Source organism: Lampetra planeri, chromosome 44 (genome assembly GCF_965212315.1).
Source record: "Lampetra planeri chromosome 44, kcLamPlan1.2.h2, whole genome shotgun sequence".
Classification (NCBI taxonomy): Eukaryota; Metazoa; Chordata; class Hyperoartia; order Petromyzontiformes; family Petromyzontidae; genus Lampetra; species Lampetra planeri.
The window spans coordinates 9,896,018-9,916,516 of record NC_136150.1 but is presented as its reverse complement, the minus strand read 5'-3'; the positions used below and the strand labels follow the sequence as shown (position 1 = coordinate 9,916,516).

General features: G+C 46.7%; 1 protein-coding gene across 11 annotated transcripts in view; it reads left to right on the top strand.

Annotated features, from left to right (window-relative positions):
* LOC144732927 (GATA-binding factor 2-like) overlaps positions 1 to 20,499 on the top strand; it is a 66,559-nt gene that overhangs the window by 21,212 nt on the left and 24,848 nt on the right. The window contains exon 2 of one of the 11 annotated variants that reach the window (XM_078614597.1): positions 16,033 to 16,307. The exons of the other annotated variants lie outside the window; for them this stretch is intronic. The gene's annotated coding sequence lies outside the window, so the exon portion shown is untranslated. The remainder of the gene's footprint in view (positions 1 to 16,032; positions 16,308 to 20,499) is intronic. 11 annotated transcript variants of the gene reach the window in all.

Sequence of the window (20,499 nt, the reverse complement as noted above, 5' to 3'; positions counted from 1 at the left end):
CTACCGGATTACAATTAAGTCACGCACACAGACACCTACCGGATTATAATTAAGTCACACACACAGACACCTACCGGATTATAATTAAGTCACACACACAGACACCTGCCGTATTATAATTAAGTCACGCACACAGACACCTACCGGATTATAATTAAGTCACACACACAGACACCTGCCGTATTATAATTAAGTCACACACACAGACACCTACCGGATTATAATTAAGTCACACACACAGACACCTACCGTATTATAATTAAGTCACGCACACAGACACCTACCGTATTATAATTAAGTCACGCACACAGACACCTACCGGATTATAATTAAGTCACGCACACAGACACCTACCAGATTATAATTAAGTCACGCACACAGACACCTGCCGGATTATAATTAAGTTACGCACACAGACACCTGCCGGATTACAATTAAGTCACGCACACAGACACCTACCGGATTATAATTAAGTCATGCACACAGACACCTGCCGGATTATAATTAAGTCACGCACACAGACACCTACCAGATTATAATTAAGTCTTGCACACAGACACCTGCCGGATTACAATTAAGTCACGCACACAGACACCTACCGGATTATAATTAAGTCACACACACAGACACCTACCGGATTATAATTAAGTCACACACACAGACACCTACCGGATTATAATTAAGTCACACACACAGACACCTGCCGTATTATAATTAAGTCACACACACAGACACCTACCGTATTATAATTAAGTCACACACACAGACACCTACCGGATTATAATTAAGTCACACACACAGACACCTACCGTATTATAATTAAGTCACGCACACAGACACCTACCGTATTATAATTAAGTCACGCACACAGACACCTACCGGATTATAATTAAGTCACGCACACAGACACCTACCAGATTATAATTAAGTCACGCACACAGACACCTGCCGGATTACAATTAAGTCACGCACACAGACACCTGCCGGATTACAATTAAGTCATGCACACAGACACCTACCGGATTATAATTAAGTCATGCACACAGACACCTACCGGATTACAATTAAGTCACGCACACAGACACCTACCGGATTACAATTAAGTCACACACACAGACACCTACCGGATTACAATTAAGTCACACACACAGACACCTACCGGATCATAATTAAGTCACGCACACAGACACCTGCTGGATTATAATTAAGTCACGCACACAGACACCTACCGGATTATAATTAAGTCACGCACACAGACACCTGCGGGATTACAATTAAGTCACGCACACAGACACCTGCCGGATTACAATTAAGTCACACACACAGACACCTACCGGATTACAATTAAGTCACGCACACAGACACCTACCGGATTATAATTAAGTCACACACACAGACACCTACCGTATTATAATTAAGTCACGCACACAGACACCTACCGGATTATAATTACGTCACACACACAGACACCTACCGGATTACAATTAAGTCACACACACAGACACCTGCCGGATTATAATTAAGTCACACACACAGACACCTACCGGATTACAATTAAGTCACACACACAGACACCTACCGGATTACAATTAAGTCACGCACACAGACACCTGCCGGATTACAATTAAGTCACGCACACAGACACCTGCCGGATTACAATTAAGTCACGCACACAGACACCTACCGGATTACAATTAAGTCACACACACAGACACCTACCGGATTATAATTAAGTCACACACACAGACACCTACCGGATTACAATTAAGTCACGCACACAGACACCTACCGGATTACAATTAAGTCACGCACACAGACACCTGCCGGATTACAATTAAGTCACACACACAGACACCTGCCGGATTATAATTAAGTCACACACACAGACACCTACCAGATTATAATGAAGTCACACACACAGACACCTACCGGATTACAATTAAGTCACGCACACAGACACCTACCGGATTACAATTAAGTCACGCACACAGACACCTACCCGATTATAATTAAGTCACGCACACAGACACCTACCGGATTATGATTAAGTCACGCACACAGACACCTACCGGATTACAATTAAATCACACACACAGACACCTACCGGATTACAATTAAGTCACGCACACAGACACCTGCCGGATTACAATTAAGTCACGCACACAGACACCTGCCGGATTATAATTAAGTCACACACACAGACACCTGCCGGATTACAATTAAGTCACGCACACAGACACCTACTGGATTACAATTAAGTCACGCACACAGACACCTACCGGATTACAATTAAGTCACGCACACAGACACCTGCCGGATTATAATTAAGTCACACACACAGACACCTGCCGGATTACAATTAAGTCACGCACACAGACACCTGCCGGATTATAATTAAGTCACGCACACAGACACCTGCTGGATTATAATTAAGTCACACACACAGACACCTACCGGATTACAATTAAGTCACGCACACAGACACCTGCCGGATTACAATTAAGTCACACACACAGACACCTGCCGGATTATAATTAAGTCACGCACACAGACACCTGCCGGATTACAATAAAGTCACGCACACAGACACCTACCGGATTATAATTAAGTCACGCACACAGACACCTGCCGGATTACAATTAAGTCACGCACACAGACACCTGCCGGATTATAATTAAGTCACACACACAGACACCTGCCGGATTATAATTAAGTCACACACACAGACACCTACCGGATTACAATTAAGTCACGCACACAGACACCTACCAGATTATAATTAAGTCACGCACACAGACACCTGCCGGATTATTATTAAGTCTCACACACAGACACCTGCCGGATTATAATTAAGTCATGCACACAGACACCTGCCGGATTATAATTAAGTCACGCACACAGACACCTACCGGATTACAATGAAGTCACACACACAGACACCTATCGGATTACAATTAAGTCACACACACAGACACATGCCGGATTATAATTAAGTCACGCACACAGACACCTGCCGGATTACAATTAAGTCACGCACACAGACACCTGCCGGATTATAGTTAAGTCACGCACACAGACACCTACCCGATTATAATTAAGTCACGCACACAGACACCTACCGGATTACAATTAAGTCACACACACAGACACCTACCGGATTACAATTAAGTCACGCACACAGACACCTGCCGGATTACAATTAAGTCACGCACACAGACACCTGCCGGATTATAATTAAGTCACACACACAGACACCTGCCGGATTACAATTAAGTCACGCACACAGACACCTACCGGATTACAATTAAGTCACGCACACAGACACCTACCGGATTACAATTAAGTCACGCACACAGACACCTGCCGGATTATAATTAAGTCACACACACAGACACCTGCCGGATTACAATTAAGTCACGCACACAGACACCTGCCGGATTATAATTAAGTCACACACACAGACACCTGCCGGATTACAATTAAGTCACGCACACAGACACCTACCGGATTACAATGAAGTCACACACACAGACACCTATCGGATTACAATTAAGTCACACACACAGACACCTACCGGATTACAATTAAGTCACGCACACAGACTCCTACCGGATTACAATTAAGTCACGCACACAGACACCTGCCGGATTATAATTAAGTCACACACACAGACACCTGCCGGATTACAATTAAGTCACGCACACAGACACCTGCCGGATTATAATTAAGTCACACACACAGACACCTGCCGGATTATAATTAAGTCACACACACAGACACCTACCGGATTACAATTAAGTCACGCACACAGACACCTGCCGGATTACAATTAAGTCACACACACAGACACCTGCCGGATTATAATTAAGTCACGCACACAGACACCTGCCGGATTACAATAAAGTCACGCACACAGACACCTACCGGATTATAATTAAGTCACGCACACAGACACCTGCCGGATTACAATTAAGTCACGCACACAGACACCTACCGGATTACAATTAAGTCACGCACACAGACACCTGCCGGATTACAATTAAGTCACGCACACAGACACCTGCCGGATTATAATTAAGTCACACACACAGACACCTGCCGGATTACAATTAAGTCACGCACACAGACACCTACCGGATTACAATTAAGTCACACACACAGACACCTACCGGATTACAATTAAGTCACGCACACAGACACCTGCCGGATTACAATTAAGTCACGCACACAGACACCTGCCGGATTACAATTAAGTCACGCACACAGACACCTGCCGGATTATAATTAAGTCACACACACAGACACCTGCCGGATTACAATTAAGTCACGCACACAGACACCTACCGGATTACAATTAAGTCACGCACACAGACACCTACCGGATTACAATTAAGTCACGCACACAGACACCTGCCGGATTATAATTAAGTCACACACACAGACACCTGCCGGATTACAATTAAGTCACGCACACAGACACCTGCCGGATTATAATTAAGTCACACACACAGACACCTGCCGGATTACAATTAAGTCACGCACACAGACACCTACCGGATTACAATGAAGTCACACACACAGACACCTATCGGATTACAATTAAGTCACACACACAGACACCTACCGGATTACAATTAAGTCACGCACACAGACTCCTACCGGATTACAATTAAGTCACGCACACAGACACCTGCCGGATTATAATTAAGTCACACACACAGACACCTGCCGGATTACAATTAAGTCACGCACACAGACACCTGCCGGATTATAATTAAGTCACACACACAGACACCTGCCGGATTATAATTAAGTCACACACACAGACACCTACCGGATTACAATTAAGTCACGCACACAGACACCTGCCGGATTACAATTAAGTCACACACACAGACACCTGCCGGATTATAATTAAGTCACGCACACAGACACCTGCCGGATTACAATAAAGTCACGCACACAGACACCTACCGGATTATAATTAAGTCACGCACACAGACACCTGCCGGATTACAATTAAGTCACGCACACAGACACCTCCCGGATTATAATTAAGTCACACACACAGACACCTGCCGGATTATAATTAAGTCACGCACACAGACACCTGCCGGATTATTATTAAGTCACACACACAGACACCTGCCGGATTATAATTAAGTCACACACACAGACACCTACCGGATTACAATTAAGTCACGCACACAGACACCTACCAGATTATAATTAAGTCACGCACACAGACACCTGCCGGATTATAATTAAGTCTCACACACAGACACCTGCCGGATTATAATTAAGTCACGCACACAGACACCTACCAGATTATAATTAAGTCACGCACACAGACACCTGCCGGATTATAATTAAGTCTCACACACAGACACCTGCCGGATTATAATTAAGTCACACACACAGACACCTGCCGGATTACAATTAAGTCACGCACACAGACACCTGCCGGATTACAATTAAGTCACGCACACAGACACCTGCCGGGTTATAATTAAGTCACGCACACAGACACCTGCCGGATTACAATTAAGTCACGCACACAGACACCTGCCGGATTATAATTAAGTCACGCACACAGACACCTACCGGATTACAATGAAGTCACACACACAGACACCTACCGGATTACAATTAAGTCACACACACAGACACCTGCCGGATTATAATTAAGTCACGCACACAGACACCTGCCGGATTACAATTAAGTCACGCACACAGACACCTGCCGGATTATAATTAAGTCACGCACACAGACACCTACCGGATTACAATTAAGTCACGCACACAGACACCTACCGGATTATAATTAAGTCACTCACACAGACACCTGCCGGATTATAATTAAGTCACGCACACAGACACCTGCCGGATTATAATTAAGTCACGCACACAGACACCTACCGGATTACAATTAAGTCACGCACACAGACACCTACCGGATTACAATTAAGTCACGCACACAGACACCTACCGGATTACAATTAAGTCACGCACACAGACACCTACCGGATTATAATTAAGTCACGCACACAGACACCTACCGGATTACAATTAAGTCACGCACACAGACACCTGCCGGATTACAATTAAGTCACACACACAGACACCTTCCGGATTACAATTAAGTCACGCACACAGACACCTACCGGATTAAAATTAAGTCACGCACACAGACACCTGCCGGATTATAATTAAGTCACGCACACAGACACCTACCGGATTATAATTAAGTCACGCACACAGACACCTACCGGTTTACAATTAAGTCACGCACACAGACACCTGCCGGATTATAATTAAGTCACGCACACAGACACCTACCGGATTATAAGACGCACCCTCCCAAAAACGTAGGATCGACAACGCACGGGGAAAGTGCGTCTTATGATCCGGAGAATAGGTCTATGTCCATTGAACGTTTTTCAAATCGAGTTACATTTATTCTGAATATGAATTGTTTTGATGACAAAGATGGCCTGTATAGCCTTAACGGACTGTTGGGGCAAGTGCGGTTAGAGCGAATAGCGAGTAACAGCAACGTGGCAAGAGGCAATCGCTATTACACGAATTTCATGACTGATGACGGGATTACACTGCAGTGTACGGATTATATTCTACCACCTGTGTGTCGATATTAGATATTACAATTCCGCTTTATTTGGGTGTCAGAGTGAATTTTGTCTCCGTGTGTGTGTATCGCACCCGGCGACCCGAGTTCGATTCCCGTTCACGGTCACCAACAACAGTGACGATGATCAGATCCAGTCATGGGCCTCCCCTAGGTCGACTCGGCCTAAAATGAGTACCTGGTGCGGCGTGTAAAGAAACATCGCCACCCCTCGTGTGCCGTGCCGGCCTTCATAGGTGCTGCTCACGAACAGCACTTGCCCCAACAGTTTGTTAAGGTTATACGGGGGATCTTTGTATGTATACGTGTCTGTATGTATGTGTATGTATGAGTATATCATGTATATGTTTGTGAAAGTACAATGCGTGTATTCGGTGTTTGTGTAAAGTCATGTATTTATCGGAATGTTCGTATATGTTGCTATTGGTACGTGTCTGTAAACAGGATGTGTTATGTCTGTATGTATACGTAAATTATATACGTGTTTGAATGGTTGTATGTAAGTGTGTCTTGATGTGTGTATGTGTATATACTTTGTAATTATACTGTTTCTGTATTTGTCTGTTAACGTGTGTATGTGTGTATGCGTACCTATGTGTGTTGACTTAGGGGAGTCCGTTAGGTTACACAGGGGATATTCGTATTTGTATGTGTCTGAACTGGTCCTGGGCCTCCCCTAAGTCAATTCAGCATGAAATGAGCATCTGGTGCGATGTGTAAACATCAGCACTGGGAAGACAAAGGCGGCCGAGCGTGTGGTTCTGACCATCACTCTCGACTACGCCGTCTCAGCATTCAAAAGTCGTCGCTAACATCACTTGCCCTGACAGTCCTCTGTAGACTATACAGGAGATGTTTGTCTGTGTGTATGTTTACGTATAATTACGTACATGTGTTTTATGTATCTGTATATGCGTCACTACGTATCGTAAATCGCATATACATTAAATGTATATATGCAACCGTATGTAAATTATAGGAAATAATCGCATAGTAATTGTAATTATGATCTGGCTTTCACAGATGATCGCACTCACAGAACGACTAAACCTTTATAAGCACGCACAGCTGTTTACTGGCTTTATCGTCACACTCCGCGCATGGCCAATTACTTGCTTCGCTGATGACGGGTGTGTGTGTGTGGGTCTTTGGGAAGTGTTCACAGCCAACCTGAGAGCACACGAAGGGACTAAATATGGTTATTTAATTTCACTATAAGGCCGCAGGGTTGTTATTGACGAATGTGTCGAGTGTGTTTGTCGTTTATGTTAATTGTGCGCCACTGCCAGCAGTGGAATCAACGCCGTGAAACTGAGATCAGCAGATGTCGAACTTTACACCACCCGTTCCCTTTGATTGAAACCAATACACAACTTCCAGGTCGTAATCTTCGTATATATTTAACACACACATAATTAGTACACTCGATTTATGATATATATCATATTTTATTACATTGAATCATATATGTTGTTATATTGAAGCATGTTTTTGGATTTTTTTTAAACCAATTATATTGCAAGCGTTGGAGTTGGCCAAGCATTGCGCCACGTGTGACCTTTTTATTTATTGGTCAGGGGCCGGCAAACTGCGGCTCCGGAGTCGCACGCGGCTCAATTGAGGACTACAGAGGTAGAAAGGAATGGCTCTTCTTGTTCTTCTCATTGCCGACCCTTTGGTCTAGCCCCTTCCAGAATTGATATTATTATGGATTATACGTCAATCATTCAGTCAAGAGCGTCCGCATGTATCACATCTCTGTGTAAACTATCCCAGCGATGATGATGATGATGCGCGGACATGACAATCCATTGCTGGAAGAATACCTCCCCAGGGGGTGCCGACCATGGGGATATTTTGACCATACTTCACCACACTGGTCGGTCAGTGCGGCATGGTGAAGTTTAGGGGTTGCTTATCCTGCAGAAACGGAGCTGATGATAGCCGCCACTGAGGTTAGCCGAGGTCGGGTGTCCGTGGACGTTAGTTGAACCCGGGGCTCTTGGTTCGTAGCGCATGGCGCAAACTACTTGCGCCACCGTTCGCTCCATGTGTGTACTTGTGTGTATACATGATGTGTACACGTGTCAATTTGTATGTCATGAGCGGTGGTGCAATGGTTAGCGCAACGCATGTTCGATTCCTGCTCACGATCAATAACAGTGGCAAATATTTAACCGGTCCTGGGTCTCCCCTAGGTGGACTCAACCTCAAATAAGTACCTGGTGCGTTCTGCAAACATCGCCACTAGGGAGACAAAGGCGGCCGGGCGTGGTTCTGGCCGGGCGTGGTTCTGGCCACTCACCCGCGAACAGCACTTAACCAAAATCTTTGTCATATGTTGCGAGTGGGAGCGGTGGCGACTTGGCTAGCGCGCGGACTGTACTACGAATCCCAATGCGCTGAGTTCTATTATGGGCCACGGCTAACATCAGTGGCGAGTGATATCTGTGTCGGCCCTGAGCATCCCCCCCCCACCCGCTCAACTTCAAACGGACGTAAAACCAGAGTGGTGAAGTATGGTCAAACACCTGCCGTGACCGACACGCCATGGTTTTTGACAAAGAGGTGTAGAGTGCCACGTTTTATCTTCAAGTGTCTTTGTTATCAAACAATACGCATACTCGCGTGACACAAATACACAAGTAATAGTACACGTATATGCACTAACCCCCCACCCTCCCCGGTAAACACGTAATAATGGGGAAAGGATGGCCCGAAGTTGGCATAAAGATGACGATGTTGACGATTCGCGTGTAAATGAATTGAGTGTCTTGCTTCACAAAGGCGCGTGTGTAATTGCGGCGAGCTTTATGTGTGTGTGTTTACACCACTCAGCCACTCGACGTATATAGTGAGTGGTGTGTAATCAATATACACCGACCACAATTACAGACGGCGCGATAGCTTCATAAAGGGATGGGTAACGCAATAAAGTCAGCACCTTCGTCAATATCACGTGTGTAGCCTCTATAGGAAAAACGCAACTACACGGACATCCCGATTTACGGCTCCTCCTTTTAATTATTATTTTATTTATTTTCTTTCTACGTGACTTTACTGAATGAACCATTGAGTAATTCATGCAGTCACGAAAGCTTCAAATCAAGTTCGACATACATACACACTTACCCCGGGAAAGCCCAACATTTGGAGAGAGAATAAATAGTCAGGCAGTCCCTATAATATTAAACTAATTATTTTGGCGAATTCCTTCAGCGAGCGTTGTTGGCTTCTTGTGGGAGAAAGCCGGAGAAACCGAGAGGAAACCCCACAGCGTACTACGAGGGGGATAGCACACGCCATATACATGTGGAATTTCCAACACTGGATCAGGGGTTGCCAACAGAGACGAGTGACGCCTCCCGCGGATTTCTAACGGGGGAGAGACACGTATGAGGTGCCCAGCATGCAGTGCAGCAATAAACTATTGAATCTACCTGTGTAGAGCTTTGAATGTCAATTATCCCCTCGTGTGCGTGGCGGGGTTCCCTTCAGCGTTTCCGGTGTCCTGCCACTCGCGGAATAACTTCACATTCGAGGGGTTCAGGCCCAGACATCCCAATGTAGTGGGACCTTCTTGCGCAAGAAGAGTGCACATGTGTTGTCATCACATCTACGCCTCAATTTAAGGAACGAAACAGGTGGACTTCTCCACAAATCTGGCTGTCGCCTGATGAAGCGAGTTGTAATTACTAGCGAAACGTCATACTCAGATTGTCAATGTTGTGGCTTTGCTCTCCAACACACCGGTGTGCTGTATGAGTGACGAATTGGCATGTTCTGTTTACATGACAACCCTTACTAATTGGCTGTGTCGGGTGGTGGCGAGTTTAACGACACATTTATATATTTACGCGATCTAACCCCAAAAATCTGTATTATGGATAAATAAAGGGAGTTATTATTAATATCATACGTAATTTCCTTCGAGCAACATCCACAACGATGTGACTGTGTAACCAAAGACGAATATTGTTTTGTGTCCTTGGCATTAATATGTATGAGAGATGTATGTAATGTGTCTAAAGTGGGGGGCGGTGGTGCAGTGGTGAGCGCACTGCGCTATGAACCCGATTCCCAGCCACGCCTATCCATCAGTATGCGAGTGATAATGCCTGAACCGGTCAAGAGCACTGCCCCCACCCCGTTTTCACCAACCTGCACTGACCAGCGTGGTGAAGTATGGTCAAACAACCTCACAATGATCGGCACGGCGTCGGTAATCCTTCATCTATGAGTGGATTGAAAAAGGGCTGTAAATCCGTGTTGTTATTTGTGAGCGGTATTAAGTAGATAGGGAATCTCAATGGACTCTCTCGTCTGGTTAAATACAGTCCATCAATCCATCTGTCACTATCAACTCTGCACGTTGTGTAGATTACAGGCAGAGCATATTTTAATAAATCTACACTTAGTATATTTAGATTTTAAACATCACGGTTGCTGAGCCACAGAGCCCAAAGGTCAAAAACGCCCAGCGGCCCGTAACAAACAGCACTGTTAAAGTTGTCGTAACTACTGTAACTTACACAACATACGTTTGTTGAATTGAGAAAGGTTTACGAACTTGGGAAGAGAGACGGAGATGTGAGGGGGAATTCCAAAGGGGAGCAGTGCGAGGCAGAGAGGTGAGGTGACCTTCAGTGTGGTGAGTGGGTGGGTGTGTGGATAAGTGAGTCCGTGGGTGAGTGGGTGCAGTGAGTGAGTGGGGGAGCGAGTGGGGGAGCGAGTGGGTGAGTGAGTGGGTGAGTGAGTCGGGGAGCGAGTGGGTGAGTTGTGACCTGCAATGCGGTTAGTGAGTGGGTGCAGTGAGTAAATGAGTGAGTGAGCGAGCGAGGGAATGCGTTGCAGTGTGGTGATGGTGGTCGTTGTGCGAGGTTCCGCACGATGTGGATGAGACTACGTCTGGCAGACCCGAGTCCTCAACAAGGGAGGAGGAATCAACGAGCGAAGTTCACGGGGAAGAGTTACGATGGTCATCGTATGCACGAAATGACGTGAACATTTATCAATGTAATTTGTGATAGTAAAACATAGAGGCGCAGGCCCTGCAATTGCTGGCTCGCGCCACCACTGCCAGAAGGGGCCTCCACGACAGGGGGCTCTAAGAGATAATCTGTAGAGGGTATTTGGCCTACTCTTCCACGCTGGCCAGGCAATTTTGGAAGATGTGGGCGTACCCAGACTTTACTCCACCATGCGCTGATCTGCTGAGCGACTAATTGTGGTGTATCCAGAAATGGGAGGGGGGGGTTAAAAACCTGCTGCACCGAGGAATCGAATTAAACCGGTGACCTGCATAGTGCAACGCCCGTGTGTTGACCATTAACACAACGGTACCATCCCATACATGCATAGTACGTATCCGTATGCTTAAATAAAATCATACTCTTAAATGTTATGGGACTTTGCCCGCTTCCTATCGGCTTGAGCGTCACACTCCGCGGGAGGCGAATTACTCGGTTCACTGATGACGTTTCTCGCGTGTTGCTGAGCCCCTCATGGCTCGACTTAGAGCAGCAATGCATTTGCCCCAAAGGGCCGTTGACCGAAACGTCGCCTGTAATATATATTGGATACGTGTTGCTTTCTTTTAAGGCCGCGGTGTTATTGACGGAGGGCCTAAAGTTCCCCATCGTAAATGTTGCGCGACCCAAATTGGGAAGGACTTTTTGTTTTCAGATTTTTCTGGGACGGAGAATCCTTGACGATATTTGTGACAAAGTCCATCTTTTTATCCCTCCTAGAACATGATAAAAATGTGCACCTTTTCGTGTACAAGAGACATAAGTGTATGTCTGTACATCCTGTACATGTATGGTATCTTGTTTGTAGATCTGTTGATATGTGTGAATTTGTTTTGTGTACGTGCGTTTAAGTGTGTGTGTATGTCTTTGTATGTATGTGTGTGGGGACCGGTATCGCAGCGGTTACTGCGTTGCAACCAGGGTTGCTCACGGTTAACACCAGTAACGATTATCTGATCTGGTCCTGGGCATCCCCTAGGTCGACTCAGCCTCAAATGACTACCGGGGAGACAAAGGCGATCGGGCGTGGTACTGGCCACCCACCTCGTGTACCGTCCCGACCTTCATAGGTGCTATTCGCTAACAGCACTTTCCCCAAGAGTCTATTCAGGCTATACGGAGGATCTTTGTCTATGTTTTTTGTTTGTGTGGGGAGCGGTGGCGCAGTGGTGAGCGCGCTACGCTACAAACTCGGCGACGCGGGTTCGATTTCCGTTCATGGCCAACACCAGTGGAGATGATCGGAACCGGTCCTCTTACCCTAGGTTGACTCAGCCTCAAATGAGTACCTTTTGCGGTGTGTAAACATCGCAACTAGGGAGACAAAGGCGTGGTGTTGGCCACTCACCCCCTCGTGTTCCGGCCTTCATAGGTGCTCGCAAACAGTACTTGCCCCAACAGTCTGGTAAGGCTATATGGGGGATCTTTGTCTTTGTATGTGTGTGAGGCAGCGGTTGCGCAGTGGTTAGCTCACTTCGCTAGTAACTCAGCGACTCGAGGTCGATTCCCTCGCTCATAGCCAACATAGGCGACAAATATCTAAATTGGTGCTGGGCCTCCCCTAGATTGACTCAGCCTTCAATGAGTACCGAGTCCCTAAATATCAATAGTGGGGAGACAAAAGGCGGACGGGCGTGGTGTTGGCCACCCACTACTTCGTGTGCCGTGCCGGCCATCATAGGTGCACGCTAACAGCACTTTCCGCAAAATTCTGTTAAGGCTATACCGGAGATCTTTATCTATTGTGTCATGTGGGCAATGTGTAGCTACGTTTATATATACTGTACTGTATACGTATATGTGTCTGTACTATATATGTATGTGGTGTGCGAGTCATATGGCGAGCATGAGCTATTTTAGTTATTTGTACAGATTCCTTGAATTGGAATTACTAAATTATCACAATAAACAACATCGATCGTGATCATCAGTGCATTCATTTATATCCACTCTGCAGTAAAAGTGTCTCTTAAATTATCTGCGCATTACCAAGAGCAACAAACACCCTACCGCTTTCGCAGGATTATTACACATGTTTCCCCGTGTTATATTAAATAACAAAAAAATAGATGGTGTGCGTCTTATAATCTGGTGTGTGTGTGATCCTCATTGACACCGGGCACAAGTTACGAGCATGCGTCTTACTTTCCGGAGCGTCTTATCATCCAGAGGATGCGGTAATACAGCTGTCGCCTTGCCGAGTTTTAAGTATTCCGTGTAGACAATTTTGTTAATATGTGGTTCAGATATTTGTAAAATGATCAATATTTAATACGGTGATGATGGTCATCGTCACGCGCTGTGGTCTATCCAGTGGTGGATGAAGGCCTCTCCATGAAGTCACCGGCCCTACAAAGCCCATCGTCCATTTGGTTGACATGCATTCAGATGATATCGTGAGCCCCATCAAAGACAAACGTTCCCCGTATAGCCTCTAGCAGACTATCGAGGGAAGTGCTGTTAGTGAGCACCCATGAAGGGTGGCACCGCACACGAGGTGGGTTATGTGACCAGCACTACACCCAGCGGCCTTTGTCTTCCCAGTGCTGATGTTTACAATTGCCAATTTATTTAAGACTGATTCGACCTAGCACAGAGGCCTGGGTCCAGTTCTAACAAATATTGCTCGCCACTGATGTTAGCTGTGAACGAGAAGAAGACGATATAAAGGTGCGGGCCGAAGTGGAAGTGCATTAGAGGTGGTTGGGGGAGGATGGGACTGATGGGTGGTGATGGTGATGCTGGTGGTGGTGGTGATGATGAGGCTTAAGAACGGTAATTATAAGGTCGCGTGTCAACTTTACCACAACGACAGGATCTATCAGCAGGAAGGAAGTGATGGCCACACCAACTCCTCGTGGGTCGTGCTTGCTAACAGCAATTAGGGCCAACACCATGCCGGGTCACCTTTGTCTCCCTCGTGGTGATGTTTATATACCGCACCAGGTACTCATTTGAGGCTGAGTCGACCTAGGGGGGAGGGTCCAAGGACCTATTTCGGATAATCATCACTGGCGTTGGTTGGCCGTGAGCAGGAATCGAACTCGGGTAACAGTGGGTTTCGTAGCGCAGTACGCTAATCACTTCACCACCGCTCTCCCCACACAACCACCACCACCGCCGCCTGCCCGACCACAACTATCACTCTCCTCCATCTCTCTTGCGCGGGGCGATGGGGGAGGCGATGGAGGAGGAGGTGGAGGAGGAGGCGGCGGCGGCAGCCATCCTGGCTGCCTCTGATCACTCGCTCAGATTAGAACCCGCGGGGCTTGGTGAACAGGACCTCGTGGCTGTGTAAACACGAGAGAACGAAACGCGGCCAAAAATAGTGAATAAGACACCCCGCGGTGGCCAGGTCGCTCCGGGGGGTGGGGTGTTCATAATGGCTGTGTCGGAGACCGCCTGAGATCCTGGGTTCAGTCCCCATGCAGCAGGTCTGCGTTCCTGATGATGCTAGTTGTAATCACAAGCATAAGGTTGTACTCGAATTGTAAATGTTGTGGGTTTACTCTCCAACACACCGGTGTGCTGAACTAGTGACTAATTGGCATGTTTTGTTTACGTGATACACCTTACTAATTTACTATGTCGGTGAGTATTACGACACATTTATATTTACGCGATCTAACCCCCAACAAAACGATTATGGCTCATCGTATTGACTGCGTTAGAGACACGTTGAGATGACACTGCCGAGATCCAATGTGGGATATATTTTGTCCAGTAATACCCCCGGTTAACGTTGGGGATGGGTTCCTGAAAGGTGCAATGACGAATATCGAACGACGTCAATCGAAGCGTACGGTGGTGGAGGCGAAGGCTGAGAGGTTACGGAAAATGAGAAAGGACGGACGACGCTCTCAGCGACGTACGTGTGGGGTTGAGGTGACGCAACCAGGCAGCCGTCTTAATAAAGTGACGACGTGTTTGCGAAACGACGTAAAAAGGGGGAGACGTAAATCGAGGTATTACTGTGGATATGCCCACAGGAGACAGCTGCCACCGGGGGTGCCCTAGGCTCGACCACATTGCAATCATCGCCCACAACTGCCAGGACAAATGCCCGCTCGCAGGCCACGTGCTTGACGCACCTTGTGTGGCACAGGGGCAGCTGTCACTGGGGGTGCCCTTTTGCATGTGTAGAGATAAGATGTTAAAGCATTCTCAGACACCCCGGCGAATCGAAGGGCGCTCTATCAAAAACAAATCTGCATCGTTTTTATTTTCATTTCCTGGGTTCCAACCCTGCGTTCGGGTGTCTGGCTCTCTCGCCAGGTTCATAATGGCTTTGTTAGAGATGGTTTTCGCTGAAGTTCTGGGTTTCTCTTAGAGTTGCTACTTTTTCTTCCCTTGTAGACCAATCCCGGACACGTTTCTTCGTCAGCCTACAGGTCTTTAGAAACTGCAGTCTAGCGTCATAAATGTTCAACACAACACCGGTATCAAATCTCGGTACAAATCAATTCCTGAAGCCCGAACACAGAGCGCCAATTCTCGGACCGTCCGGGTCAAACCCAGGTCAAACCTGCACAGGTGGCAACCGTCGTGTCTCTCGCCACCCCACCTTTAAAGATGCGGCGGGTGGATGCAGCCTCTCCTTCTCTCTCAGTGGGTTCAATGAGATGGTAAAGGTGAGTTCTTGGGTTCAAGCTCTGCGCCTGGGTGTCTTTGTCTCTCTCTCAGGAGGTTCACCATGACAGACTGTACAGGCAACTGCTGTTAGCGAGCACCTATGAAGGCCACCACAGCACACGAGGGGTTGGGTGGCCAGCACCACGTCTGGTCGCATTTGTCTCGCTAGTGGCGATGTTTTACACACCTCACCAGGTTTTAGGCTGAGTCGACCTAGGGTAGGCCCAGGACCGGTTCAGATAATCATCACTGGTGTTAGTGGCCGTGAGTGGGAATCGAACCCGGGTCGCCGGATTCGTAGTGCAGCGCATTAACCGCTGCACTACTGCCCCCCGCACTAATATCACCATGACCATCACCACAAGCAGCATCAACACTAACACCAACACCATCATTACAACATCCGCAATCGCCACTATATCCAAATATTACGAATTAATTATCACCGCCACTATCGGCATTAAGGCGACCACCTACACTACCACCATCACCTCCACTGCAATCATCATTTATCACCACCACTACCACCACCTTCATCACCTACCCTCATCACCACTGCATCTACCATTATTGCCACCACAGCTACTACAAACTACCACCAACAATACTGCCACCACTATCACCACCACTATCACCACCACTACCATTATCGCCACAATCGTCACCACCACCGCCACCACCACCATCGTCACCATGCATCACGATCAACACCACCACCATCATCATCGCAACGACCACCATCGCCACTATCAATCACCACCTCCTCCACCACCACCTCACAACTTAGCCCGAGCCCCAGGCAGCTTGTAATAGCCCCTCTTAATCCCCTCTAATTGTCATCTCGTGTCCGCGGGGGGGGGGGGGGTTGGGGCGAGTGGCTGCGATTGGATTTTTAATCTCACAATTGCGACGGTTCAAGTCTAGGGGCCACTGAGCGGCCACTGCGACCCCCTAACAGCTCTGTCCCCCGCCCCCAGCTGTCGAGGTAAATGTAAATGCAAGCTGTCCAGCCACTCACACAAGTGAGCTTCAGGTGATTTAGGGGGATAGATTGGACCGCACGGGGCAATGTGCGCTCGGCTCGCTTCGTGGCCCTGCTAGGCAGCGGGGTGACGCCATCTCTACCTCAAGGGGTATCGCGGTGTTTGTAAAATATACTTATTTGGGAAGTGTTTCGTTGGCAATTTGTCCCAAACATGTACCCGGAATGCAATGTGTCGGGAACCTTCGTTGTTATAATTTCACTTTGAATACTAATGGCTGTGTGTGTATATGTTTGATTTTCGAAGGGTTTGCCTTGCTACTCATTATCCACGAAATGGGTTCTTCTTCATATGCCAAATTAAGAGAGTTAATCTGGAAACATTCTTATATTTTACACTATGAGACCTCCTTTACCAGTGGCAAAATATAGTAATAGGTTTTTATCCTTTTAACTGGTACAAAACTGACACCTTTATACAAGGGATGTCTCGGGTGTGGACCAATCAACTTCAAGGACAGTGCATATCATTATCAGAGTTGTTTCTTATTTGCATTTTGACTGCTTGTGTTGTGGTTATTGCAAACATGATCCCTTGTATAAAGGTGTCAGTTTTGTACCAGTTGAAAGGGTACAAACCTATTACTACTATTCTTATATTTTCTTAATATATTTTTGCTAAATATGTTATATATTATCGGGGCCCCACAGTGTGTATGGTGTATACAGTGCTATCACCAACTGTTATTTCCTCCATCTCTGTGCTTTGTAGAAGCTCGATGCTTCACTTATTGTATGTAAATATTCCCTTTACGGCCATAGTGTTATTGACGAGTAGGCAGTGTGCTCCCTTATTAAATAGGATGCCAACTCACCCCGGCAGGTGCAGTCACCTCTCCATGAATGGAAAATAAAAGAATTAATCAAATGTGCCTGCGGGGCACAGAAAAGCAGAGTGGAACACATCGCGAGTCCGCGTGTCTCCATGCGAGTCGATGGGTGTTTGTGAGTCTATGGATCTCTGTGTGAGGTTATGTGTCTCCGTGTGAGTCTATGGGTCTCCGTGTGAGTATGGGTCTCCGTGTGAGCTCGTGTCTCATTGCGAGTATTCTCCAATGACAGGAGTGGCATAGACTGCAGACCCTTGGCTCTCCTCTGAAGCCAGCAATTAGCAGCTGGATATACAATTTAGACATCGATCAATACATGGTTGCTACTCAATTCATATTTCCGTACGAAAGAGAGTGACAAATGTCATCGTCTCAAGTGGAAACACACCGCGAGCCTGCGTGCCTCTATGCGCGTCAATGGGTCTCTGTGCGAGTCGATGGGTCTCCGTCTGAGTCAATGGGTCTCTGTGTAAGTCGATGGGTCTCTGTGCGAGTCTATGTGTCTTTACGTTAGTCGATAGGTCTCCGTGTGAGTCTATGGGTTTCTGTGTGAGCCTATGACCAGAGCTGCGCGGCGAGTTTGGAGCGAACGTAACGCAGGGATTTATGATTCACTTGATTGGTTTTCTCGGACACACGGAAGGACGTGAATATTTGCTTGCTAGCATAGGGCAAAGCTACGAGCAGAAATAACAATTATCACAAGGTAACGGTTGCACACCCAATAGGCCGTGGGTGGCTTGTACACAAACAGTGAGTCCTCGTTTGCTGCGGTAGATGCGTACCTGAAAAGATTCGTGGTAAGCAAAAGACGCTTAAAGGGAAAAACGCGTCAAGTGAAACCAATTTCCCCATACATAAGGTAACGATAAAGTTTGACAAGATACGATGCACGCGTAGCAAGGTGGCGGGACAAATAACTGAGGGTACGCTGCCGCCGCATTACTATATCATGCCACGTACTGTATCACTCCGCGCAGCTCAAGAAAGTAGTTTGTTATCGACCGCTCAGAAACCGCGTTATAACGGCGCGCGTTCTACATTATGACGGCGTGAATTCTGCGTTATAACAGGGCGCGTTCCGCATCATGGGAAAAGTGTTTCCAAAAAGGAAGAAACGCGTTATAGCGAAAACGCGTTGTGTAAACACGTGTTAAGCGAACACTTACCGTATATATTTATTAAATATTGTTATGTTTGATGTGGAGAGACAAGTATTCTTAAAGGAGGTGCTTATTCTGTTATTAACATTCTCCGCAACGACGCTCGGTAATTATTCTGTCTCAGGTATTTATAAAAAAAATGATGTGGTCTTCTGAAGAAGGGTCATTTCCAGAAACATGTTTTTTTGTGTACTTCAATGTATATATAATATGACACAATTGTTACATTACAGTTTGCCAGCATTGGTTTAAGCAAGCTTGGCACTCCTGATGAGACACTGAATGTCGAAACCGATGCTGCTGATGAGCTACATTTCTCAGAAGGCCGCGCTGCTGATGGGATGTGTAAAACAAATTGTTTACGTTGTGTATACGGAGAGACAGATGTGGAAAGGAGGCGTTATGGGGTGTCACTCAGGTAGAGTATTGGGTCTTTGAGTGTCTTTTAAAGGTGTATGCATTGCCTTCAAGTCAATAGTGCCGAATTCACCGGATTATAAGACGCCCCAGAGAGTAAGACGCACCCCTAATTTCGTAAAGTGTAGATTTACGAAACAGATTGGGGGAAAATGTTTTATACTCAATATATTGGTTCCTAAGCCTTCCCTAGATCATAAACCCAACCCTACGACCCATCAACTGAAACCCGATTCCGGCTCACGGTCAACAGTTAGTGGCGAATATCTGAACTTTGGCCTCCCCTAGGTCGACTCAGCCTGAAATAAGTACCCGGCGCGCGCTGTGCAAACATCAGCACTGGGGGAGACAAAGGCGACCGGGCGTCGTGGTTCTGACCACACCACTCGCCACGCACTTGCGCCAGCCTTCGCGGGTGCTTGCTCACACGAACACTTGCCCCAGCAGCCTGTGCAGGCTATGCGGATGATCTTTGTCTTTGCATGTACAGTATCAATGTTTCTGTGTACTTGTGGCTTTGTGTATGAGCAGGTACTGTGTTGATACGCGTGGTAGACTTATAACCCGCAACCAGTTTTCTTCCACAACTGAAATATAGATTGATTGCAAATTACGGTAAATGTACACACTCTGAGTCAATCCACTCCTGGATGAAGGACTCATATGAGCCACTTCACCCTACGTCAACCACGCCGGTGTGTGCGCGGATTGGCAAATCGGTCTGGGAAACTGGAGCAGT